The sequence below is a fragment of the Manis javanica genome, chromosome 1, assembly GCF_040802235.1.
Source record: "Manis javanica isolate MJ-LG chromosome 1, MJ_LKY, whole genome shotgun sequence".
Lineage (NCBI taxonomy): Eukaryota > Metazoa > Chordata > Mammalia > Pholidota > Manidae > Manis > Manis javanica.
The window spans coordinates 153,887,247-153,915,219 of record NC_133156.1 but is presented as its reverse complement, the minus strand read 5'-3'; the positions used below and the strand labels follow the sequence as shown (position 1 = coordinate 153,915,219).

General features: G+C 43.2%; 1 protein-coding gene and 2 long non-coding RNA genes across 3 annotated transcripts in view; all 3 read right to left on the bottom strand.

Moving 5' to 3' along the window:
* Positions 1-15,394: 15,394 nt before the first annotated feature.
* LOC118971895 (uncharacterized) lies at positions 15,395-17,413 on the bottom strand. Its single transcript, XR_005060632.2, has 3 exons — positions 17,360-17,413; positions 16,392-16,450; positions 15,395-15,446 (listed from the first exon to the last, which is right to left on the bottom strand). It is a non-coding gene; the product is annotated as an uncharacterized lncRNA (long non-coding RNA).
* Positions 17,414-21,268: 3,855 nt separating this feature from the next.
* LOC140849202 (uncharacterized) lies at positions 21,269-25,022 on the bottom strand. Its single transcript, XR_012130904.1, has 5 exons — positions 24,920-25,022; positions 24,420-24,572; positions 23,266-23,317; positions 22,320-22,425; positions 21,269-21,339 (listed from the first exon to the last, which is right to left on the bottom strand). It is a non-coding gene; the product is annotated as an uncharacterized lncRNA (long non-coding RNA).
* Positions 25,023-26,363: 1,341 nt separating this feature from the next.
* Positions 26,364-27,973, bottom strand: part of LOC118971883 (NBPF family member NBPF1-like) — a 40,496-nt gene continuing 38,886 nt past the window's right edge. The window contains exon 6 of the mRNA XM_073235961.1: positions 26,364-26,443. The gene's annotated coding sequence lies outside the window, so the exon portion shown is untranslated. The remainder of the gene's footprint in view (positions 26,444-27,973) is intronic.

The window sequence follows — 27,973 nt, the reverse complement described above, 5'->3', positions numbered from 1 at the left end:
TGGGTCATGGAGGCCATGGAGGCATAAACAGCCAAGGAGGCAGAAAACCGATGCTGCCTCTTTCTCACTCTCATACCTCACATTGCCCTGACTGGCCCCCGAGGATTGCTGGTTAGCCAGAGATGGGTAAGATTCCTCACGGGAGGAACAACCTAAGACAGGCACAGTCACAGAGGGGCCATCAGGAGAGAACTTGGGGGCCAATAGAGGTGAGGCATAGATCCTTACCCCCCCAACTTCAGAGAGGCCTGAATCTTCACCATCTCTGAGAGAAATCTTCTCCTCTTATGGCTGCTTTGCTGCCCATGCTTGGCTCAGATTGAGAACCAGGCTGTGGTTATAATCCTACTTTTCTATTTCACTATGGGAAATTAAATCTTTATATGGGAAATTAAGGGAAGGACTATGTTAAAAATGGGATATTTAAGGAAAGACTTTCTATAATCTTTATTATATATCTATCTATTACCTTCATTTTTAATAAAGTAAAAAAGGGGGAGGTGTGGAGGGCCAGATGTGATGCGACCCTGGAAATGACATCACCAGGAAGTAAGATCACTGGAAGCAGAAGTGACAACATCGGATGTGAGATCAGCCTGGAAGTGACATCATTATGAGCTTGTGTATATAAGTGGTGATCAGAAAATAAACTGTGTCACTTGTCTGCTATCAGCAGGCAGTGAACCTGCTGATCCCAGCTTTGGTTTCCGTGTCTTTCTTACATCCTTCTCTGTTTCCTTAAAGCTGCTCACCCACTCCACTCAGGTTCAGCTGGTTTGTGGAGCTGGTCTCCACATATTGGTATTGTCCCTTTTACAGATGATGAATTGATGTACAGCAATGTTAAATCACTAGCCTAGAGCCACCATGCTATCTTTCTCCAGAACCTGATACCAACCTAAAACATAATTCAAGAAATAGCAGAGAAACACAGTCTTAAGAAACATGAAAGTCAATACCAGAAGGAAAAAAATGAAAAAAGCTTAAAGTGGTCTTTGAGGAGCGGGTTTAGGGGTAGTCTGCGGTAGGTAAGAAAACTGCTGTTTTATCATTGTAAACCTTTTTTTTACTGTTTGACCTTTGAACTACAGGCATGTATTAGCCTACAAGAGATTTAAAAATTAACAATAAAATGAAGGCAACAAATGGCACAACCTCAGCCGCAAACAAACTTGATTCATATTGCTTTCCATATGGGATTGAAGTGTGGTGTTTGTCAACTCCTTTAGTACCTGAGTAATAGTTCCAGAACATTCCAGCTGGACGACTGTCATTCCCAAGGATTGGGTCTTGCCATACTATGATGCTTTTTACTCAATTTTAGAGTATAACTCTAATTAGTAAAAATATAGAATATAATTGAAATGATGATGACACAGAGAATCTCAATCAATCATTTGCATTTTGAGTAATAGGAGGACAGAAGCAAGGTAATTTGCCCTGCCAAATAGCCCTCCCTCCATTTATATGTTAAAATTCCTATTCCTTTGATCATTTGCCTAATAGCATCACATTGAAAAATGTTAGCTGATGTTAATATTAGTTCTTATTAGTTCTTATAGTCATATTAGTTCTTGTTGGTGGAGGGGACTGCTAGGTACATATGAGTGAAATGGGAGGCAAAACCATCACAAGAAGTCTCAGAAACTTAGTTGGGGTGTATGTGTGTGCGTGGTTGTGGGTGGGAAAGGTTTAAAGGTAGAGAAACTAATCTCATCTACCAAATTAGTCTAACTCCTGAAAGCTTGATTTTTATGGTCCAATTCTGATAGTTGAAATATCCTAGCACAATTGAATCTTTGCACTCAGGCAGATTTTATCTAGGCAGTGCATTATAAAGAATTGAATTCATCCTTTAGCATAGTGTTGGACATTTTGTCTCATATTATAATGTAGCATTAGAATAATTATATTTTGAGTCTCTCAGACATTGCTCATTTTTTCTTAGAACCCTCTGTCCATGTCAAATATTTCTCTTCATGGGACATCACCACTCACTGCCGTGGGTGAACACACAGTTGAAGACTTACAAAGATAAATAGTAGTAGGATGACAAAATCATGATAAACACAATTGACAGTATCCTTTTTGACAGATCATTACTGAATCTGAAAAGTTTAGTAAGGTTGGGTGAAAATTAAGATATTATAAGGTGAATTCTCTTCCAGCAGGGGAAGGGGAGTTATTAAATATCCCCAACACATTTTAAAGTATCAATGAATGAAGCAGACCATACAGCAGGGGAACAACAGAAAACCAGTCATCTGAGCACAAAAAAGAAGGCGTGGCTATGCTCAAGACGACAAGTCACAGAACACAGAAGTGCAAGATGAGGAACAAGGAATAGAAGAACATTGATGGCTGCATCGGAGCAGTGTGTCAGCAAATTGTGGGAGGCCCATTTACTTATTCTTAGTCTTCTCCATAGTGCTGTTATCTGTGATAACCTGAGAATCAATTAAGCTCCATTTTATTTCTCTACCTGTCAATAAGGACAATAGGTATTGTTATTGGAGTCTTGGAAGCAGGATTTGTTTGAACCTACCTAGGCTTTTTGTCTCCGGAGAGGTGGTCACATGTCAGAGCAAGGGCTACCATTGCTGATTATTGACAGCAAGGTCAGATTTATGATCCTCTTCCAAGTGTGCTCTGACCCATTGTCTAAATGTTACTGTGTTTTCCTTCATTACTCATAGGTGTGTGACAGAGGAAATAGTATTCTTGTCAATTTTCACTATTAATATATTAGGGAAATATGTTGGACTATAAAATTTTAGCTTTTTCTCTGTTGATATTCCTTTGCCTTCCCTTCTACAAGGAGAAAGTGAAACTCAGTATTACAGCTTCTTGATGACTTTGAAGAACAAGTAATGTGCTTTGGTTAAATAAAGACCAAATTTACTCAGATGGTTCTCTTAGACATAAAGAACTTTTTTTGAACTGCACTAATTCATTCAAGCCATTTAGGAACTGCCAATATATGAGAAAAAAGAAAAATGACATCTTCACCAGAGGTAAGTCAGGAACCTTCTGTCTTACATTATGCCAATTGAATATACTTTAAAGAATTCACTTTAAAAATTCAATCAATTGGACTGAAATTTTTTCTTGGGGTTTTAATACCACAATTTTAATTTAAAAATATGAACATTTTTAGAAGGCCAAAGACTCAACCAGGAAGGTAGGGAAGTACGTGCCCAGTCATGAGCATCTGCTGTGGTTCCCAGCTTTGAGAAGCCACACCAGAAACCACAGACCTTGAAAAAGCTTTCAAGGGAATTGAACCAAATTACCGACTTTTTACTTCATTAAGTAAGCAAAAACAAGCAAAATCAACACACCAAACAAATGAAAAAATTTTTCCTTGAGTTCTCAACATCAATGTATAAAAGAAAGAATATGTTGTAACATCTTTCTGTGTTGACAGATAGTTACTGCACTAGTTGCAGTAAGGGTTTACTAACATGGGTAACTGTTGAACCACTGTGTTACATATCTGAAACCAATATAATATTGTATATCAACTATATTTCAATAATAGAAAAGTAAATAAAAATAAATTAAATATAAGTAAAAAATACATTTTTTAAAATAATGAAAACATGGAGGGTCTCAGAATAAGAATTCTTTAAGTAATTTTAGCTTTATGAGAAATGCAGTATATTTTTTCTGATACATTTTGTAGGTTCTTTCTTGAGAGATAAAAATGTTATCAGAAAATAACTGGATATTTTTATTACTTTGTGGAAATCACTGATTTAAAACGCTAGCACCTCACTCAGCACCACTAATGGAAACAGTTCAGATAATGTGAAAAAAAACCAAGCACATCTTTATTAGGAGTTCTACTCCTACCAGATGAGTGAATAGGGTCCCTGGGGGACTAGTAGAAGAAGCTAGCAGACACATTGGTTGCTACCATCCTTAACAGAGACAGAAACATGGGAATTAAGATACAGTGTTCACCTTGAAAGGTAAACACTTCTAGAAGTATGTTACATAAAGCATCGCTTTCAGAGGTTGCTCCGTGAAAAGTGACCTAAATCCGGTCCGTGACTTCCGGAACTTCACAGTGCGTGGTGCTGGAGCAGAGCTCTGACTACCCTCCCTGATGTACCACGAAACCTGATTAACTTTGTTCAGACAAATATTTAGCCTCAGAGCTCCCCTTATAGTAACTATAAACCTGGAACGCATGTCAGATTCTCCAGGGTTTTGCTAATCTATGATGCTTCTATGTCTTTCAGGGAATTAAAGCCGTAGCCTGTCTAAGCGTTGCTGCTGTGCCTCCTTGACGGTATCCATTCACTCATCAATTCAGTCACTGAGTACTGACTGCATGCGTCATGCTATTTTAAACAATGTGAGGAATTCAGTAATAAATGAGTGAAATATAAGGTGTTTACCTTCAAAGATTACAATCTAGGGAGAAAGTAAAACATATTCAGGAAGCAAAACAAAATATAAGGGTGTTAAGTAAAATCAAGGTAACATTCAGAATCACTGAAGATTAAAAATAAAGAGGAAATAAGAATGAGCTGAAAATAAATCTCTAACATTTTTTTCCTAAGCCTGAAAAATGTTTTATGACCCTTAAAAAGTGATTTATTACCTCACCCTGTCCCGACCAAACTTCCCTTACCTGAAAATGAAAAAATGAGATAAACCTTTCCTCCCTTCTCTAAAACTTGGTGCTATGATTCTGTGACAGAGATTTCCATCAGACAAAAACAACATTTGAAGAAAATAAGGGATTTTCTTTAATCAAAACCAGTAGATAGTTCTATCATCGATGTCCAGATCTCTAGGGATTACTCTAGTGAAATACTCTACACGCAGTTGTGGAGAATAGTGTGCTTGACAAGCAGCTCCAGGAGCAATCTGAGGGCAGGAAGAGTCTGCCGCTAATTCACACCACACACTGGTGCCAGATTCATCTTCCTGTTAGACTGTTTTCAGCATCTTAGGCTCCTGCTTAAAACACTTAAACAGCTTTCTACTGCATCCAGAACTCCTTTTGCATTGAGTATTGAGGTCGCTTAGTCACTCATTTCAAACTGCCTTAAACTTGTGTCTCATGATTCTTTTCTTAGTTATAAATTATTGGATTGCAAAGAAGATAACTCCCACAAGCTATTTAATGCAAAAGAGAAGTATATTAAAAGGATGCTGGGAAATTCTTGAAACATAGGGTAGTAACTACAGCTGGCCTTTATGACAGTTGAGCTAGGGATTGGAGAACATAAATAATTAAGATTTCATGTTTACTTTTATTGAAATGTAATTCTAATGCCACAAAATTCACTACTTTAAAGTATATAATTCAGTGCTTTTTAGTGACTTGCTGTTTTAGATTTTGTTTCCTCCTGTGGAAAAGCTGCTTTTCAGGTGAGGAATGTTTCAGTTCATCTTTCCAGGAGTGCTTTGTATCTGTGAAAAGAGAGAAAGAAAAAAACAAATCAAATGCAAGTGTTTGTCAGGATCTGGTGAGAGCTGAGCCTAGAGAGATGTGCACTTGGTGACAGAGGCCAGGAGCTCCTGCAGAGGGTAGGGGCTGAAGGGGGAGCTGCAGGCTGGCTGAAGGAGAAAGTGAGAACCCCGATTTAGAAGAAAACCTCCCTAAAGTCACAGCCAGCCTGTGTTACAGGATGTAGGGGCCCTATTCCTCACCCTGTCTGGAAGCTGCTCCAGGCTGCTGCAAAGCCTTGGCCACTTGCCTGCTGCCCTTTGCTCAGCAGCCACTCCTCTCCTGATAGCCTTCATCTGGAGTGAAGCGATGGCTTTCTCACACCTCCAGGGAGAGATGTGCTTGGTTGAGCACCTGTCACACACATTCAGAAACAGATCACTCTGGAATGAGGGGACCCTTGGCGGAAAACATGTCCTCCTCTAGCTCTTGCCTCAGTCTTGAGGAGGAGGAGCAGGCTGTGGAGGGAGTCCTAGAATGTGAGAGCCAGCTGGGACCACAGAAACATATCCACGTCCAGTTCCACCTTTTACACGTAAGGGGCTATGGTGCCAAGGGACTGAGGACTAACCAAAGTCATGTGACCTCTTACTGACAACCCTGGGATCACAGACCTCTGGCCCTTTGCATACATTTGGGAAAAGGGAGAGGAAAGGTGTCAGCAGGCAGTAGCCACTGTCAGGCCAGCTGGGCTGGACAGGTATAAGGCTTGGCTGAGAAATCCTGCTCCAAATAGCTCAAAATGGAGTTAGTGAAACGAAAGCAGGGAGTGTAACCACGGACCCACTCATTTTCATCCCATGGACACCAACATTCTCTGAAGGGGGTTTCACACAAGGATACACTTTAGGCTGTTTCTACGAATATGCTCAATAGGTAGACCCACAAAACTCAGAAGTGAAGGTGAAAAAGCGTTTGATCTAGTTACACTAAATTCTCCTCACTTTCTTTTCCAAACATCTCCCTAAGGAAAGAGTCTCTCTATGTATTTAGTGCTAGAGTAAAGAAGGGCATAAAAAGGATAAACGAGGAGACCTCACATTTGTTATTGGGGTTTTGTATAAAGACAAAATTTGATAAAAAATAGTATTTTCAAATACAGTTTGAACCAATTAGTGGGCTGTGAAATCAATTTAGGGAATCGTGAATTGCAGGCTTCATTTTAAAAGTAGAAAAGAAAGCATTAAATTCCACTACTTATAGACAAGGGAGGCATTATTTTGGCACACTGAGTTTCTAACATAATAGTTCTTTCTCCCTGTATCTGGTATTATAACTAAACTGAGAGACTGACATACAAATACAGAGATTATATGTCTAACCCATCCCTCTATCTTTTTTCTCTTCTGTTTTCCCCAGTTGTAGAAACAGTTCTGTTGAGAGAGGAATGCTGATTCCATCAATGGCTGATGTTCAGCTTTTCTATGAAATAGCCACACACACAGGACACCTCTTTGCTGGTTACTGAGATCCTGCTAAATCCATAGACCTTCTAATAGCTAGATGCCCATTCGTGGGGCTTTGTAAAAATACTGACACAAACCTCACTGCAGAATGCCTGAATCAAGATTGCAAGGAATTGGGACAAGGCATTCTTATTAGCTCAACACTCACTCGGTATTTATTTTATGATAGTATGATTTGGAGTTGCTCGCTGGACCTACCCTGTTTCACACCATTCTTTTTCCTCTCGAATTCTCCCAGCATGAGTTTCTTTCCCATTGGCCCGAGATTTTGTCTTCTTTCTGACGGTCTCAGGTAAATCACTTTCCTTCTTAATTGGACTTGTCTAAGGCAAAGATTGTCTTGTATTCTTGGGCCTCCCCATGGGTTTTCCTAAAATTGGCCCAGAGTTAATTTACTACAATGTTCTCCTGTATTCTCTGCCTCAATTTCCAACTGAGTTCATTGTTCCAGGTTCTTAACTGAATATGCAAGGGTAGTAATGGCAATAAAGGGGAGAGGGCTGAGTGGCTAAGCACCTCATATGTGCGCACTTGGGAAACCTGGCCTCTGCTTCTACTTTTGGCCAGTGTCCCTGTAGGGTGCCATCTACTGTCCTCCACCTAATGTCAGCTCCAGTGAGGCCCTCATAGGCACATATTGAGTCACTGGAGGCCCCACGCAGATTAGCACAGGCTTGTGCATCTGGGGCTGAGGAGAAACCTGACACCAGGCCACTACGGCACTCCCACCTTAAGACAAGTTCTCTATTAATTTTCACAATCAGGGCTCTTTCTCTTTAGTTTCAGTACTTCTTATTCACATGGAGAAGCTGAGGGATAAGGGTTATCCTAGTTCGGTTCCTTAAAATACCCAGGAGGAGGATCCTTGTGCAAGTGACTCATTTGTACAAAGCACCTGGAAGAAAGAGGCCTCGGAGGTGGGGGAGAGGGAAGGGAAGGCAGTGTGTAATGCTCTTCTGATGGGGAGCACCATGGGTCCGGGTGTCCTGTGACTGAGGAACGGTGAGAAGGACCATCAGGACAGCAGCAGTGAGAGCGTACCAGAGATAAGAGCGCAAAAGGAGATGGTGGTGAGAGGCTGCCCCCTTGGAAAAGAGGGAGCAGCATCCGCTACTGGAGTGAAATAGGAGAAAGAGTGAGAACAGGGGAGAACAGCTATTATCTTAGATAGACAGCAATAAAAATAAGTGCCTCGAAAATCCACAGACACAATTACCTCAGTTCCCTAAGCTTGAAGGCCAGGGGATCTGCATGCTGGTCTCCATTTTCTGAACAGCACTTTTCTTTGGAGAATCTTCTCTTTTCTGGTACTCAAGGCATTAATGTAGCCAGACACTGGGCACTTGTGCTTTTCAGCAGCTGTGCCCTCAGAAACATCACCCTCTGGCTTGGGAGGCTTCCTCTTTCCAACAGAAACATCCAAACCCAGCTCTGTAAAGAAAGCCACAGCCGCCAGGATCCACTGGTGGGACATGGACTAAAGAAGTGGCCAGAACAAGAAAGACCATCTCAAAGTCACGAATGTGGTGAAGTCAATGGACACACTTTGATATGTCCTTTTTGTTTTCCCATTTTTGTCAGTTGGGAGTATGTTCATCTGCTAGCAATCTTATCATTGTTGTGTAGTGTAAGAAAGATCAACAAAAAAAGTATTTTCAAGAAAATTAGAACTGGCAGATAGAAATAATTCCTAGGTAGAGAAGACAAATCCAATGGTGTCATGCTGAACACAGGTTGTGCTGACGGGAGGGAAGAGACTGTAGAGATCAAGCAAGTCAAGGTGATGGAAAACCTCAAGAGAGAAATGATCTGGGGAAGACTAAAGGTAGAGAATTTATAAAACTTGCATTGATGCATAATGTACTTTGTATATGTACACTGCATATAATATCCACCCCAAGTATCTATAATGTATATGACATATGATACCAATATCGTTTGTACATGTATGTGATTATCCAGGAGAATAAAGGACTAAATAGGGATTTTGCAGTCATTGCATATGACATCTTAATCACTATTCTAGTCAGCTGAAATTGGAAAAAAATTAGAAATATGAATAAGAAAAGCTGTGGCGAGAAACAGACAAATGTTGGACACCAGGAAAGAATTACAGGGTGGAGGGGAGTGCAAATAAAATATAGGGCATTAAAAGAATGTGCTGCAGAATGAAAGTGTACATCCCTCCAAAATTCACATGCTAGAACTTTATCACCAATGTGATGGTATCTGAAGGCAGGACCTTTAGAAGGCAGAACATCCTGAATGGAGTTAATGCTCTTACAAAAGAGGCCTTACGGATCTCTCTTGCCCCTTCCACCACATGAGGCCAGACCAAGAACCAAGTCATCTGTGAACAAGGAAGTGGTCCTCACCAGGCACCAAGTGTACCTGCACTCTGACCATGCACTAGCCAGCCTCCGAAAGTTGAGAAATAAATTTCTCTTGTTTATCAGTTACCCAGTCTATGATAGTTTTGTTAAGGCAGCCAGAACAGACAGAAGGAAACTATCCTTGGCCAAATAATCTGACATGGAGCCTAGTTTTATGCTTAGTCCTCCGTGGAAAGTGAGCAGGAGAGAGAGACTGAGCCAGTGGGTCTGGGGCTGGATGCTCCCTCTGAGAGCTCCATGGTGCGACATTGGTGCTCACTGTGTCACCTCCACCAGAGAACATGGGTCTCTTCTAATTTCCTAGGTGAGATCATGGCCTGACAGCTGACACCAGGCAGCACGCAGGTCTAGGAGGAGATATCACGAGTGCCAGGGGATAAGGATGAACGTGACCAAGAGGAGGTGGATGTCAGGGCGTAAAAGCTCAGTTTTCAGAAAATCTGAGCAGAAGTGGATCCTGGTGACAAAGAAGCTGAGGACATGACCAAGTAGATGAGTGGAGATGATGAATTAAGTGGAGTTTCAAACAGACTAATTCATGCACTTTATGTAAAAAGGTGGCTCTTGGTTTTAAAAAGAGGGGGGGAATCTGAAAGGCAAGCAGGAGACTGAGCTGTGGGGCCAATATGGGCACTGTGGCTGAGAGCACCTGCATGGAGGAAACTGGCTCCCTGCTGCATGCTGAAAGGAGAGGAAGAAAACTGGCAGAGGTGCCATTTCTGAGAAAGCAAGGGGAGGTGGGGTCCCGAGGAAGTGGGGCCCAGGAGGGCGGCACTGCTCAGACGAAACAGTGCATGTTACACCACTTTGTAAGTGCTAGTTAAAGCATCAGAAAGGTACAAGGCTTAGATATCACATATTCATAGTTGTTAACAAGCAGTTTTTGTGGAATCAGGCACTCTAGAAACCATGTTGCTTATCACTCCCAACAACCATGGGATATAGATCGGATTTTCAGGGGTTTCAGATGCGGGAACTGAGACATGAATACCTAGAAGAAAAAGGGCAATGAATTTAAAACAGTGTGGTAGATGTTCATCCAAGAATTCAATAAACACCTTAAACCTCAATCATCTAACTAAACCAGTTAAAAGATAGACTGCAAGAGTGGATACAAAAACACTTAACAATATGTTGTCCACAAGAAATCCACTTGAAATAAAAAGGCACACATAGATTAAAAGTGAAAAAATGGGGGGAAGATATACATACAACAGTAACACTGATCAAAGGAGAGCTGGAGTAGCTATATTAATTTCAGACGCAGCAAACTTCAGAACAATGAATGATTAGAGATAAAGAAGAATGTAACATATTGAAAAAGGGATAATTTCTCCAAGAAGATAGAACAGTTCTTAATTTGTAGTACCTAGCAAAAGAATACCAAAACACATGATGCGAAAACAAACTGTGAGGAGAAACACAAGGATGCACTAATACACAGCTGACCCTTGAACAGCATAGATTTGAACTGTGTGGGTCCACTTATACATGGATTCTTTTTTCAATAAACATGTTGGGAAACTTTTTGGAGATTTGCAACAATTTGAAAAAGCATTTTCTTTCCTCTAGCTTATTTTCTTGCAACAATACATACATATATATATATATAACATACAAAATAGATGCTAATCAACTATTTTGTTTCAGGAAGATTTCCAGTCAGCAATAGGCTATTAGTAAAGTTTTTGGGGTGTCAAAAGCTATATGTGGATTTTTGACTGCATGGGGTTGTTTGGCTAATCCCCATGTTGTTCAAGGATCAACTGTCGTTAGAGATTTCAACATCCCTCTATCAGAAACAGACACATCAGCAGGCAGAAAATCGTAAGGGCATAGTTGAACTAAACAGCACCATCAATCAACTGGATAAAAATGGCATTTATATAAATACTCCACAAAACAACAGAAGAACAAACATTCTTCTCAAGCTTACATGGAACAGTCAGTAAGATAGGTTCATTCTGGGCCATGAGAACACACATTAACAAATTTAAAGTAGAAAACATATAAAATGTGCTCTCAGATCCCAGTGGAATTAAACAAGAAATCAATGGCAGAAAGATAGCTGCAAAATCCTAGAACACCTGTAGATTAAACAATATACTTCTAAGTAAAACAAAGGTCAAAGAGGTCTCAAGAGAAGTTTAAGATACTTGACCTAAATGAAAATGTAAATACAATAAAAACTTGTAGAATGCAACAAAAACAGTGCTTAGATGGAAATTTATAGTATTAAATGCATATATTAGAAAAAAAGAAAGATCAAAATCAATAATCAAAGCTTCCATCATAGGGTACTATGAAAAAGAAGAACAAATTAAATCCAATGTAAAAACATTAATACAGAGAAATCTTAGGAAATACAAAAAAATCAATACAAAGTAGAGCAGAAATCAATGAAATTGAAAACAGGAAATCCATAGAGAAAATCAACAAAACCAGAAGTGAGTTCTTTAAAATGCTCAGTAAAATTGATAAACAACCTAGCCAGGTTAACCATGAAAAAAAGAGAGAAGAAACAAATTACTAATGTGACAAGTGAAAGAAGGACGGTCACTATGGACATTAAAAAGATCCCATGGACATTAAAAGGATAGTAGAGGAATATTGAATAATTCTGTGCCCTAATGTTTGAAACCAATCATTTACTTTAATGATAGAATCTATCAGAACTCACACAAAGAGAAATAGATAATCTGAATAGTCCTAGGGTCTTCTAACAGAAGTTGAGTCAGTAATTAATCACCTTCTGAAACAGAAAGGGCTGGGCACAGATAAATTCACCGTTGAATTCTGTCAAACATTTAAGGAAGAAATTATCCCAATGCTCTACAATCTCTTCCAGAAAATAGAAGCAGAGAAGATATGTCCTACCAGATTCCATGAGGTCAACATTACCCTAATACCAACACCAGACCAAGTCTTTAAAAAAGGGAACACTACAGGTCATGATTTGTCATGAACATCACTCTTCAGTCTTCCTGGCAGCACACTATGTCAGACTCTTGTCATCGGTGCCTAGATTCATCTGTCTCCTTCCTCTTTTCTGATTCTACCACCTCCACACTATCAATTGCTCCACCAGCCTCATCACCCAGAAGTCCTGTTCTCATCTTGTCCTATATCTACCTCTGAAAACGATCTTTCTACTGTCCTCTACCTTAAACACTCCACTGGCCACAAACTCTAAACTCCTCTATTTGCCTTTGTGTCCTTCTGTTCTGGCCCCTCTCTCATTTCCAATAACACTCCCCACAACTTCCTTATATGAATCTTCCATGACCCCAGCCCTACCAGGTCTTTCTCTACAACCAATTCTTTGGGCTGGTGTGCTCACCATCTTTCCTCAGGGTATTAATCATCAATCAATGTAATTTAGGTGAATTACTGGCTGTCAGTGTCTCTGAGGCAGCTGGGCAGCAGGGCACAGCGCTAGGATACCCTAGATAGTTGCCCCATTGGGACATGGGAGTAAGAGAAGAAAACCTCTCTGGGGCAGGTGTTGGTAAAAGACATGGGCCTCATAGCCTGTCACTGCTTTTCCGTGGAGGGATCCTAGAACTGTAGCTCTGCCTGGAGGGGCTGGATAAGCCACTGGCTCTGCTCACATGGCAAAGTGCACTGATCCATTAGGAGATGGATGGTGGCCACAGTAGTTCTTTAGAGCAGCCTTGCAATTTTTGTGTTTAAATTCAAAACTGTTTCAAATAATTTGGTCCAAAAGCAGAAAGGACAGGGTGAGCACCACTCCTGCTCAGTCCTTGACAGATCAGAAGGCAGGGGACAGCGCATGGAGACTGAGCAGGGAAGTCAGGCCCCTGAAGGGCCGCTGTCCCACCACACAGTGGCTCGGGCTCTTGGGCAAGTGAAGTGACCTTATTGAGCCTCAGCACCCTCGGTTCTAATGTGAGATGCCACACTGAGTTGATAGGGTCCCTGTGAGCTGAGTGGGTGACAGGGAACAAGGAGCTCACTTCCTAAGGGGCACAGCAGAGAACAGATGCAGAAAACTTTCATTTCTGCTTTGTGAATCGCTGTGATCCTGAGGAAGCCTTTATTTATTTCCAGCTCAGGGAAGAATGAGAAACAGGAAAGAGATGGTCTAGCATGAAAAGGCACTTAGAGGGGGGACAAAATTTTTCATAGCCAATTTCACTATAAAATATTAAGATAGAGTAAGGAACATCACAGAGTTCTTGCTTTTCCTACAAGATGATTTGATGAGTAAAGTTTCCTAAGAACCCTCTGCTTTGCCCAAAAGAGAAGTCCAAAACATAGCCTGCATGAGAAAAAAATGATTTCTGGAGATCATGGAGTGGGGAGCCACTATGCTTTGTTCATAAATCAGGCCAGGGCCCATAAGTCATACAGGTTGTTGATGGTTTGTGCTAGATTAGAACACAGAGACGAGACACATGATTAAAATTATAGGCCACACATGGAAGAAATCATTGGGGCTGCACAAAGGTGAAACCACAGCCATTTATGGAGGCTGTCAAAGCAGAGCCAGAGTTATAACTTCCCTGAAACCTTGGACAGAGGCAGAATTTGTTGTTCAGGATCTCATTTCTCAATGCTTCACAGGGAGGTAGGCACCCCGAGGGGAAACACTTTGGACTTGGGAACAATAGAACATATGTTGCAAATACACAGCAGACTGCAGTGGAAAGACTCTGTGGGAAGCCAGAGATGCTTTAAGAACTACTCAGGAAGTACTAATGTCATTGTAATCTCATGAGGATAAAAAGTCTTATCCGGAATAAAATGAGGTGAGTGACACAAATTTCTCCAGGTGAGATGGTGGCAGCTGAGATTCGGCCATCATCCCTCCATTTCCCATCTCTGGCCTGATGTGGTGCCAACAGCCTGCACTTGTGAGAGGGGCCAGATGACAGAAGAAGAAGAGAAAATTGCCTGACCCACAATCATGTGCCTTTTGAAAATTGAATCTAAGAGCAATATTAAAACCAGTAGGAGTCTACACGGCCTGTTTGCAGGGATGCATCTCTCAGCCCACACAGGGTGTTGGATACAGAGAATACAGAGGTTCTTGGGGACCCAGCAGGAGTTTATGCCCTTCACAACAGGAGTACTCACTGTCTACCTCCAGCACCATGAAGACTTGCTGCGCATCAGGTGTCGATGAGGCACTTCTGGAAGGCCTATAGGAGGCCAGCAGGTCAGAGACCCTCGAGCAAGTCAAATAACGTTCATGCACTGCGTCCTGTGGGACTTCCTTCTCTTTTACCATCAGCAGCTCCTAACTGAGTCTCACTGGGCATGGAGGATCAATGATTAAATAAGCAGGATTAGTACGCAGAGTCCCAGCCAGTTAGATGGGAAGGGTAAGGAACTGGTCCCAGTAAACAAATGGGAAGCCCCTGTGAAGGGAGATAAAGCAATCCTCCTCTCTCTGGGGCCTGAGTTTGGTTGCAGTGGGAACAGGAAAGACAAGGAGGGAGAGAGGAAGAGCGGGAAGTGCTCAGAGCCCTGTCCAGTGTACAAGCCCATGAGGAAGGAGACTGAACTACCACAATACAGAGCTCTCATGACACACAGCACAACAGAAACCACAGAGGTGGCTCAACATTACTGCACAGATTTTATTGACATTTGCATGCCCCAGCCCAGGGGGCACAGGCTCGGACAGCATTGCAGACTCCTAAAATCTTGTGTCTACAAGGTCTATTTCTCTAAATACTGAGACATGACAGGGTTTTTTTTCTAGTCACTTTCATTATCATGGAATACCTGCTCATATGGTCATGCCAGTCAGGCAAAGGCAGATGGGCATCCCATGCTGGCTTTGTACAATGGGTAGAGCAATCAAATGCAAAAAATCCTATGACTGATTATGACACCTGCATCAAGTTACTAAATTTGAGAGTGATGAATAAAGGGGCCCATACAAGTACCAAAGGGAAAACAGACAACATTGCTAATGGACACTCTGTGGCTATCTGTATGGGTGAAATAGATATATACAGTACTTCCTGATTTTCCTAGAATGGAGATCATCAGACGTCAAAACTGAATGAAGACCCACAATTCTTCAGGGTTACCTGGAAAAAATGTGGTCTTGGTCTTCCTCCTCCTCTTCCAGGTTAGTATGATTTCCTACAAATAAATTCAGACAGGGCCAGTCACATTAAACAGATACCCCATTGTACATTAATAATCCAGTGTCCAATGCCAGGGCAGGGACATAAATATCCCTAATGTGAAAACAAAGTATTGTATAAGGACTATTCCAAGGGCCTCAGGTTGTGTCTTCAGAAAGTGCCTTGGTTTGCTTTCCTGGGCTATCTGGCAATATCTCCCTGACCTAGTGGGCCCTCATGCACAGTCTGTATGAAGAGTGAGACATCTCTTCCCAGATTTTGGGGAACTAGCATACCTGTTGATGGCTGAGTGTAATTTTCACAGAGAGACTAGACTGATGGATGGTATCTAAAAACTCTGAACTGGTGGTACACAGAACTGAGTGAGGGAATGGCAGGGCTTTACCATGCTTCTGGGACACTTATAACCAGGATGACCCTAGAGGTGTTTATGTCCAGAGACTCAAGTGACTGCTTGGTTGAGACAGCCAACTTAGAGGAGACTGACACTGGGGATGACAGCAGTGAACCTGGCGCAAAGATAAATCCACAGATGTAGATAAGGCTGCCACATGTTCAGAAAGACTAGAAACTCAAGAGACATTGTTAGGGAAAGAAAATGAGAGCACAGAAGGTGAAAAGAGGCATTTGATGAAAATCAGGAGCAAAGACATACATCTGTCCATGTGCTATGATGTGAGTTTATCACTTTTGTCTGGGTCCAAAATTGGGCTCAAAGCATCCTAGGCTTGTCCTGGGACATGGAAGTAAGGGCAGCTTCTGCCTCACTGAGGTCTGTGCTTATAACTCTATCTTAGAACCTGATTCAAACCACTGTGACCACAGGGCTTACACACAGTGATGAGAAATCTCAACAAAGCCAAAGGTGCTGGATACCAAACAACGGGGTCTACCTGGGAGTTCAGGTGGAGGTTTATCACTTCAGCGGTGGAATACTTACTGGCTGCATGCAGAACAGAACAGACTTCCAGTTCCTCAAATGAGCTGATGGCTGAGCTCCTATAAGGGCAATGGGTGTTACACAGGTCAGGAAGAACTGAGGAAGTCAGATAGCAACCATCCAGTGAGTCCTGTGGGATGTCATGCTGTGCGACCTCCCGCAGCTCCCCGTGGAAGAGTATGGAGGATGTAGGGCTGAGGACTGAAACAAAAACAGATCCCACACCAGCCTAGCCAGTGTTGCCAAGAGGGACAGCAGTGTAGTCACAGCAAAGTGGCACACCCACAGTGAGAGAATGTGACAGAGTGTGGAGCAGTAGACACAGAGAGAAAGGGAGAGACAGAGAGAAAGGCAGACAGAGAGAGAAAGAACAGTAGGTCCTCAGTGCACTGGCCACGTAACTAGCTTATGAGCAACAAAGCTCAACCATGCTGCATGGAAGTCATGACTCACAGCACACATGGAGATTCATACAGGTAGCTTCAATATTTGGGATACATTCTGTTGACCCAACATTCAGTGCAAAAGTAAATGCAGGCTTTAAAGGTATTATTGACACCAGGAGGTCACATGTCTTGAAGGCCTCTTTCTCTTAATACTCAGATGCAGGACTTCTTTCTCATTCCTTTTCTACTATGATATGCCAGCAATGTGCTAACCCCAAAGAGGCAGAAAGCAGATACGCCTCTCACTCTGGTTTTAACAAAAGCAGAGGACAAGGAACTACAGGGAATCCAATACCTGTGGTTGATTAGGTCACCTATTTCAGCTGGCTGCAGGTCACTCAAATTGAGGGACAAAGAAAGGACTTACATGTGCCATTGTGAGGAAAGACAATATTGTTAAAATGGATTCTTCATGAGCACAGAACAGATGAAAATGGGTCAAATCAGCACTTTCTGTTTTTCCCTTGAAATGTAGTTGCCACATGTCATCATGGAAATAACAACCCTTGATTCTTCAGTTACCTGAGGTGTATCTGGTCTTGGCCTTCCTCCTCTTCAGGATCAATTTGATTTGCTAGAAATAAATTCAGACAAGGCCAGTCACAATAAGCAGATCCCACATCACACATGACTATCCCAATGTGCAGTCCTAACACAGGACACAGATACCCTCAGTGTAAGAATAGGTTCAGTGAAAGAATATTTCAGGAGGTCTCAAATACTGTATTGTGATAACTGGCTAGGTCTCCTGCCCCGAGGACTGGGCATTGGCCGCATCCAGGAGATCATCATCACAACCTCTCTGCCTCAGGGCTGTGCAAGCCCTGCAACAGATCCTCCCACAGCAGGGGACCTGGCCTGCCTTCATTCTGAAAGAATTAGCACCTTATTCAGCCTTCTCTAATTAGATGCCTGGTAAGTAAATGCTTGGGGATGACATACACAGAGACCAGACTGATGGACGGAATCCAAAAACTCTCAAATAAAAATCAGTCTTTGGTGGTAGATAGAACTTCGGCTATTCATGGTGAGAGAGCCAAGACAGAGCTTGGCTGTAGGAACCATGTGAACAGGTAATGGTAGAAGGGTTTATGACTGGTTTTCAAAGACTGCTTAGGAAAACAAGCCAAACTAAAGGAGACAGGGAATGGAACTGAGAGCAGGGAACCCTGAGTTGTATCTTCAACAAAGGTATAGACAACTATGCCAATTTTTTGCAGGAGGCAAAGAATTTTAAGGATTGTGGCTCAAGAGTGAATCTTAGAGCACTGCAGTTAAAGACACATTATGTCCGAGTCAGGAGGTCTGACCAACATCCTCTGTGCTTGTGCTGCAGAAGTGACTCGTTTGTCATGCCTGCCTTTGGTCCTGAGACCTGACAGTGGGGCCAAGGTGATGTGGGCATGTCCTGGGACAAAAGAGATCAGAGCTCCTCACCCACCTGGTTCCTGTGCCTACAGCTCAATCCTGGAGCCTGATTCAATCAGTATGTCTGTACAGGGCCTACACACAGAGACGTCTCTCAGCTCAGCCAGGCATGTGGGATTCAAAGAATACAGAGTCTACCTCGGTTCCCAGTTGGCATTTGATCACCTTGATTAACAGTACTCGCTGGTTATATCCAGAGGAACACAGGCTTCCAGTTCTTCAGGTGAGAAGACGGCAGTGCTCCCATAAGGGCAGCAGGAGTCTAGATAGATTGAGGCTTCTTCCATCTGAAATGCAGTTTGTTAACGGTTCAATGTATATGTTCACATTAGACTGATGAGTGGAACCTATGCAACACCAGATAGAAAAATCATAAATGCTACAAAGAAATAGTGGCTATTTATGGGATAGGGAATTTCCAAGGCCCTGCCTCGAGTCACGGTATACACAAAGTGACTTCTGAAATGAGATGAGATAATACAAATTAAAGGAGATAGACTCTGGGTGGAGAGAACTGAGCCAGGAGAGTGACATTTCCCAATATACGGACAAGACTGCCAATAGCCTTGGAGAGACATTTAAAAAATCATGGGATATGGATTAACAATGGAAATTAAAGTGTTGCAAGTGGATCTGAAGAAACATTCAAAATCAGAGGGTCAAGAAGTCACCTCCCATGCCAGAGTTGCAGAGATAAATATGAGTGAGGCAGGGCAGTCTTGATTTTGCAATGCAACAAATATGAAAAAGGTGTCCCTTAAAATAGGATATGAGAAAACATCAACGACTCATGGATGGCCTATTTCAAACTCAGTCCTAGAAAGTGTTCAAATCAGTGCATAACTATAGGCTATAAGAGAACTGAAAGTCTCAATCTAGACAGGTTGTGCTGAAAAAAGAATATACCGGCTACCTGGGAGACCAGGTGGAGTCTCATCCCCTTCAGAATGGGAGCTTTCATAGGCTCCATTCAGAGCACCGTCAACTTCATGTCCAGCAAGTGGGAATTTTCCCTCGTTGTATGGCTGGTAGCAGTCAGACCCTTCCTGGCACGTCAAAGGAGTCAAAGCACAGGGATCCTGGGAGGCCGCAGGACTTCCTCCTGCTCCACACTGTGTCAGGGGGTACAGAGAGGACGGAAACAAACCAAGGGGGGGCAGATGCCATGACTTCTCCGCTGGTGCTGACAGCAGCGGTAGGGAGTGGTCCCTGAAATCAAGGGGCAACAAACCGTCCTACTTGTGAAGGGTGACTGCCTTGGGCTGGGAAGAGAGGGCAGAGGAGAAAGAGAGACAGAGCAGCAGATGCTCAGCACACTGGCTACATCCCAGTGAATCAAGGAGACTGAACTCTCCTTGCAGGCTACAGTCATGACTGGCGCACATGCACAGGACTAAAAGAGTGGCTTCAACCATCCTGTGCACATTGTTTTTAGTTATACACACAGTGTCCCAGTGAGTACAGATGGCTCTTGGGGCACTATAGCTCTAGGTATTCTGCTCTCAACAATCATTTTCTCAATATTTTGATGTAACAGGAATTCCCCTGCCAACCCCGGGTTCTTCTCTTGCAATCAAATTCTTGCCAACATGCTGCTGTCAAGCAGGCACGCAGCTGACATCTCACCCTGCCTGTCACCACACAGGAGGGAACAGCTGATCACAGAAACCCCTGAGTTTGGTTAGTTCATCTGGGTCACCTGACTGCAGGCTGCTAAGCCTGGGAGGGATTAAGAAGTCAAACCTACACAACTACCACATGAGGTTGTACAGTATGGGAGAATATTTTCATAAATGACAGATCCGATAAAGGCTTGACATCCAAAATATATAAAGAGCTCATGCTCCTCAACAAACAAAAAGCAAATAATCCGATTAAAAAATGGGCAGAGGAGCTGAACAGACAGTTCTCCAAAGAAGAAATTCAGATGGCCAACAGACACATGAAAAGGTGCTCCACATAGCTAGTTATCAGAGAAATGCAAATTAAAACCACAATGAGATATCACCTCACACCAGTAAGGATGGCCACCATCCAAAAGACAAACAACAACAAATGTTGGCGAGGTTGCGGAGAAAGGGGAACCCTCCTACACTGCTGGTGGGAATGTAAATTAGTTCAACCATTATGGAAAGCAATATGGAGGTTCCTCAAAAATGCTCAAAATAGACTTACCATTTGACCCAGGAATTCCACTTCTAGGAATTTACCCTAAGGATGCAGCACTCCAGTTTGAAAAAGACAGATGCACCCCTATGTTTATCGCAGCACTATTTACAATAGCCAAGAAATGGAAGCAACCTAAGTGTCCATCAGGAGATGATTGGATAAAGAAGATGTGGTACATATACACAATGGAATATTCAGCCATAAGAAGGAAACAAATCCTACCATTTGCAACAACATGAATGGAGCTAGAGGGTATTATGCTCAGTGAAATAAGCCAGGCAGAGAAAGACAAGTACCAAATGATTTCACTCATCTGTGGAGTATAAGAACAAAAGAAAAACTGAAGGAACAAAACAGCAGCAGAATTACAGAACCCAAGAATGGACTAACAGTTACCAAAGGGAGAGGGACTGGAGAGAATGGGAGGGTAGGGAGGCATAAGGGTGGGGAAGAAGAAAGGGGGTATTATGATTAGCATGTATAATGTGGGGGGTGGGGGAAAGGGGAGGGTTTTACAACACAGAGAAGTAGTGATTCTACAACATCTTACTATGCTGATGGACAGTGACTGTAACGGAGTTTGTGGGGGGGACTTGGGGTAAGGGAGAGCCTAGTAAACATAATGTTCTTCAAAAAAATTAAAATAAATAAATTATATATATATATATATATATATATATATATATATATATATATATATATATATATATATATATAAGGTTGTTAAAGGAGATATTTGGCTATTGGCTGAGTGGATGAAATCCTTATATGCGGCCCTCTCTGTTTTCTCCTGGGTCTAGAGGACCACAGCTGTCACCACTGAAATTCATAGCCCACAAGTCTTACGAGTTACCTGGGGCACACTGGCCATTGTCCGTCTTCTCCCTCATGATCATTCTGATCATCTGCAAATGAATCCAGAGACAGCAGGTCACACTAAAGACATCACACTTCACACATTACCAACTCATTGACCACTGAGACCACAAGGACATTAATATGTTTGGCACAAGAATGTAATGTTCTAGCAGGCATATTTCCTGGATCCCTCAGGTGAAATCTTATGACAAAGAGACAGGACTGCTTCCAGACCCATTGGGGAAATTCTCTCCCTCATCTGCAACTGGATCACAATAACCTCTGGTCTGGTTCTGTGCAAGCAGGTAATAATGTATGTCCCACAGGAATCCCAGCGAGGGAGCCCAAGCTATTCCTGGAAGTGTGGCTGCGTATGAGCCGGTCCCATCAGATCCGTGCTCTGCAATGGTCTAGAGGAGTTTCTGCCTGAGACTAGACTGATGGGTCAGCTGCCTACACCCTCAAGTCAGAAGAAAACTTTGGTGCTACGCGGCACAAAGGCTCTTTGTAGTTTGAGGGATGGCAGAGCCCAGCCTGGCTTCACAGAAACATGCAGAGAAGCTAACGATAGAGTTGGGCATGGCCTGGCTTTCAGATGACTGCTTAGCTAAGGCAAGACAACAGGGAGAGGGAGAGACGGACTGAGAGCAGGGAGACCACCTCTCCTGATATGTGACACGCCTGCCAGTGCTTTTGGTCAGGCATAGGATCCTCAGGGATATTGTTCTAAACCCCAAATTGGACCATTGCAGGTGACAAGAGACATTTGATCTGAACTAGGCTGTCCGATAGACACCACCTGTGGATGTCCCCCAGGTGGGTGAGACTTTGTCATGCCTGACTTGGTTATGATGGCGTGACACTGAGGCCAGGGGGACAGAGGGGTGGCCAGGGCTTGGACGGGCTGAAGGCTCCCTAGCCCACCTGATGCCTGTTTAACCCAGTATGTGTCATAGTGCCTGTCTTCAAGGGGTCATGACCTTCCTCAGTTTAGGCAAGTGTGGGTAACAAACAACATGGAGCTTACCTAGGAGACCAGTTGTAGTTTTATCCCCTTCAGAATGGGAGCTTTCACAGGCTCCATCCAGCTCACAGTCCTGTGAGCCCTGTAGGACTTCCTCCTCCTCAACTTCCTGAAGTTGTGCCGGGTGGTACAGAGAGGACAGAAGATTAAATAAACAAAGAGTATCAGACACCATGGCTTCCTAGCTGGTTCTGATAGCAGGTGTAGCGAGCCGTCCCTGAAAGCAAAGGGCATTCCCCTCGAGAGGGAAACAGCTGTCCAATTTATGGAGAGCGCCAGGGGACTGACATAGGGCAGGGTAACAGAGAGAGAGCAGCAGATGCTCAGTGTACCAGCTGTAAGCCGCCTAAGAAGATGAGTCCCAAACCTCCCATACTGGGACAGATATTATGTGAGACACAAATGGAGACCATATCACGTGCCACCACCATGCCTCTCTGTGCTGTGGGATTTATCAGAGTGTTCAGTTAATCGACACCTGGGGTATTATAAACTGTCAGATAAATTCTGCCTTGCAGGCTTCTTTCTCTTAATATTGCCATTTGGCAAGTAAATATTTGTGTATGTTCTTATCATGGTGCTTTATTTTGCTACTTATTTATTTACTAATTATTTAGCTGGTTACCTTCCTACCAAGGATCCAGACAACTGTGTAGGCAGCTGATATGCACCTTTATCCTGTTGCTCATTTATAGGAGAGAATAGGTATTTTCTGTGTGTGCAAGAGATCTGAGGCTGGAGAGTTCACCTGAGTCACACGAACAAGTACCCTAGAGACAACAGACAACTAACCAAACTGTGCCATTCCACTGTTGGTTGAGTGAATTAAATCTATACAATCTGCAGTTGTGCTTATCTTCCCGCCTGCCACCTGTGACTCTTGACCTCATTTATGCCCCCATATTTTACCTCCTCACCCTCATTACCAGCTCCCAATGGCTCACTTTACCTGGGAGTTACTGTTCCTTCTGTGTGCTTATACTCCTCATCTTAATGGTTTCCTGAAAAGAAATTCAGAAATTTCAATGCAGCTATTTCACACTTTGCCCACTACCAACCCAGTGGGTTCTGCAGCTGTAGGAACATAAACATCTCTGTGTGTGTTAGTGTCATCTTGAGGTTCTAACGTGTTGCTTTAAAGCACTGCTGTAGCATGGGTTTCAGACCCATTGGACGGTGTATGTCTGTTCTGGTGAGTCACTACTGTGCCATGCTCTGCCTGAGACTGGGCAAAATTTAAATTGTCTTTTGTTCCCAATATCACTGGATGCATATTCCTGCTTCCATATATATTTCTGCAACGGTATCCTTTATCCTGCCACAGTCCTGTCACTGACACAGGTGTGTGTCCGTCACTGCTCTCGCATAGAGCCCTCTCCTTCCGCCAAGGACAGGAGAAACCACTCTGCCCCCCATTCTTACACTGGGGATGTCATGGGTCCCCCAGTGGCTTCTATGTGATGTCACGGGAAATTCTCCATATAGAAAGTGTACCCGTCTAAACAATTTCCCACCAAGCTCTGCTACATCAAGTATCTTATTGAAATCCACACAGAGGCTTACATCTTTCTGAAGTGCATTCATAAATGCTCCCACATTTGATCATACAGCAACCATTAACAGCTTATCTGGTATATTTTGCAGATGATGAGATGGAAATTGAGGAAATAATCAGTCATTTGCCCACAGAGAGTAATGACAGCTCTCAGCCTGGAGCCTGGGAACTTCCACATGCAAAACAGGGCTCTTTTCTCTCTAACAAGCTGCCTCCTGCCACATCCTTCCTTTTGTCCTTTACACTAGGTGGGTGCTGCCTCCGGGCCCCAGAGGCCACAGTCCATCAGGGAGGAAGCAGACAGTCAGCACACTCTGACCCCCACCCTGTGCATTTCTCCTCTCTGTTCCCACCCAGCCAATTCTGGCTCTTTCATTTTCCCAGTTTCTACATGGAAACCAGGACAGCTAATAAAACATTACTAGTGGAGGTCCTCAGGCCCTGGCAAGTCAGAGGAGCTAGGGTCAGAGCCTGTGGCCGCCTCCCCTGGGCTGAGCTTGAGGACAAGGCGCTCCACCAGCCTGCGTCTTTCCACCAGTTTCTCTCACAAGGCCTGTCCCTGGTAGTTGTCCGGGTCATCACGGCTGAGGACGTCCTGGAAGTGCTGTTTGAGGAGGACAGACACCTTTCCCACTTCCTGTAACTTATGCTTCAGCTGGGCCAGGTCTTGCTCCTGACCTTCAGTCAGGGTGATGCATTCCCTAAGGTGGGAGAGGAGAGAGCATTTAAGAGTCAGAAAGGATGAGTGACAGGGTCTAAGGATTTTCAGAAATATTTCTGTGAGAATTTCCCCAAGAAGCCATTGCAGCAGAATTCTGACACAGGTTTGGTAGAGAAGGGAAAACAAAAGTTTCCTGTGGGTCAGACTGTGCTCCTGTAAGGTCCTTTGACACCCCATTCATCTTTTTTTTCAGGTAGCAAAAAGCCAAATGTCTTCCTAAACCTGCTTCAAAAAGAAGGCCCTGTAAAATGTGTAAAGAACTCATACAACTCAACACCCAAAATTCAAATAGCCCAATTTAAAAATGGGCAGAGGACATAAATATACCTTTTTCCCAAGAAGACATTCAGATGTCCAATAGGCACATGAAAAGATGCTCCACATGGCTAATCAAGGAAGCGCAAATCAAAACCACAATGGGATGCTCCTTTCACCAGTCAGAATGGCCACCGTCCAAAAGACAAGAAATAAGAAATGTTGAGAATGTGGAGAAAAGGGAATCCTCTCACACTGTTGGTAGGAATGTAAATTGAGCCAGACACTATGGAAAGCAGTATGGAGGCTCCTCAAAAAACTAAAACTAGAAACATCACATGACCCTGTTATTCTATTTCCAGGAATTTCCCTGAAGAAAACAAAGTGACTGATTCAGAAGGGTTCATGAACTCCTAGGTTTATTGCAGCCTCATTTACAACAGGCAAAATACGGAAGCAACCAAAGTATCCATCAATAGATGAATGTATAAAGAAGACGTGCTACATGTATGCAATGACAATGGAGTATTTTTCAGTCATAGGAAAGAAAGAAATCTTGCCATTTGCAACAATATGGATGAAGCTAGAGTGTATTATGCTAAGTAAAATAAGCCAGGCAGAGAAAGACAAATACCGTATGACTGCACTTATGTGTGGATTATAAACAAAACAAAACAGAAATAGAATCATAGATGCTGAGAATTGATGGTAGCTACCATGGGCAGGAGCTGGGGTAGGTCTGTGAGATAAGGGAAGGTGATAAGGAGGCACCAGACCTCACTCATATATACATTAGTCAAGGATGAAAGCAGACCATAGAGAATGGAGTTAATAATTAAGTAACATCATTCTATACTGACAAATAGTAAGTACACTACTTGGGGTAAGCACTTAATAATGTAGATTACTCTCCAATCACTATGTTTTTTACTTGAAATCACCAAAGTGTTATATATCAACTGTACTTCAGTGAAAAAAATAAGATGTCCATTCAGTTCCTCACTTCAGCCATGCCCATTTCCACATAAAATGACACACCACACAGTGAATGGACATAGAAAGACACAGAAATGTGGACAGGTACTACTGGTGCTCACGGAAAGAACATGAGATTAGCACAGTCAAGAAGACAGAAATGCTTTTTTAAAGAAAAAGGTGTAATAAGTCAGTGGATGACTGAGATTAGAGGTAAAAGAAGAAATTGCATGACTTTGGGAAGGTACTGAACACCACTGAATTGTTCACTTGAATTTGGTCAACTTTATGTTGTGTGAATTTTAGTTCAATATGTTATCTTTAAAAAAAAAAAGAGTAAATGAGGCTCTGAATAATTAAAATTCACAATTTACCCGTTACTGTTCTCTAATTGCTTTTCAAATATTTGTGCACATGGGCCTGCCATGGAGATTTCTCAGGGCCCAAAGTTGCTCTTTGCCCCACTTCAGAGGTGCCCACCCCTTCGTGCCAGCATCCCCACACAGAGCCCTCCTCACTTGAGCATATCTGCCAGCATCTGCCTCTCTGCCAGCATCCCCTGCCCAAGGTGCAGCTTCTCCTCCAGCATGGGTTGGATGATGTCTTTGTACTCCTCAGACTCTGAGAAACAGAGACCCTGCATTGGTGGGAAGCTGGACACACTGCTGTGCTCACTGCCTTCAAGGGAGGAGGCAGCGTCCATTCTGAGACAAAGTAACCATGTTGGAGACCATCGCAGAGAAGATGTGATCGCCAGGTGATCTGTGAGCTGGACCCCGGCAGTCAGAGGTCCTTCTCCTTGAAAGTGTGTCCTGCCTGCCCTCCCCACTTCCAGACTGCCTCAGGGTCACAGCCTTGAGTTTCTGGTGTGGTGTGGTGTTGAGACCATCTGGCCAGTAGACGGGACCAAAGCCTAGTAAGGCTTCTCTAAAACTGACGATTTGGTGGGCCAGTGGGGAGATCTACTTGGCTTGTGGCCGCCCAAGATAGGCTTCCTGGAGTCCCTTGCTTATTCGACCTGCCACCTACCAACCTGGAAGGGCCAACTCTCTCTCTCCTCTCCCTGCCCTCTGCATGTGGGGGCCAGCATCAGACTGCACCTGGAGAGCTCCTGAGGAACTTGTGAACCAGCAGACCTCAGGACCAGCATCTGTGCTGGGATTTCCGCATCTAACTCCTCAGCCTCCCAGCTACATGGCATTTGACTGCTCCCTGTTTGGGAGCTGTGGACAGAGAAGCTCCAAGGCGCACAGAGTAACTAGACAAGAGTAACTGGATTCTGACAAGGTCAGGATTCACATCCCCTGGCAATGACCCCGAGTCATGGGCCCTCACCAAGCCTTTCAGTCTCTTAAGTAAAACACTCAGCAATGACATGAAGCAGCGATTCCTGCATGCCAGGGAAGGCCCCTAGGACCATAAGGCCAAGGGTTCCCTTATGACTGGTTTTCAATAATGAGCAAGTTCTCTCAAAGATGAAAATTTCATCTGGATACACTTGTGTGAAACATAATGCATAAAACCATAAGAACCAGGAAGAAATATGCCCAGATGGTAATCATCTGTGATATTAGAAGAACTGTGAACCATGTTTGCAGTGTGATAGATACTCTTATAAGAGCTTTCCAAGTATTTACTCATTCATTGCAACTCAGAGAAGTGGAGAGGATCATTGCCATGCTAACAGACAAGGAGCTCAAGGCACGGACAGGTGGGCACTTGAACCTGAGCCCAGGAGGGCTGGCCCAGAGCTCATGCTGTCCACCACTGCACCCTGTCACCTGGAGACCAAGGGCTGGGCATATCTTTCTTCTTCACCATCTTCAAAACTTGTTTCTCACAGTTGGGATTATAAGGAAGGATATAAACTAAACAGCGTGTCCTTTCCCAAAAGCTCATCTCTTCACTTTCTGAAATAGCAGGCTTCAATTTTTACTTTTCTCTGTCATTTTTAATTAACACCGCTCCCCTGCATCCCCAGCTGATTTATTGAAAAACAAGTGTAGGAAAAAGACACAAATTTATGCTCAGCACTGCCAAAATTCCTTCTAACCACTCTGGTATGCACGTGGCACCATCCCCACGGACCCTTCTGTCATGACACTCCCCTCGTAATGAACAGGCACCTGAGCTCCCAGTTGCCAGGTTGAC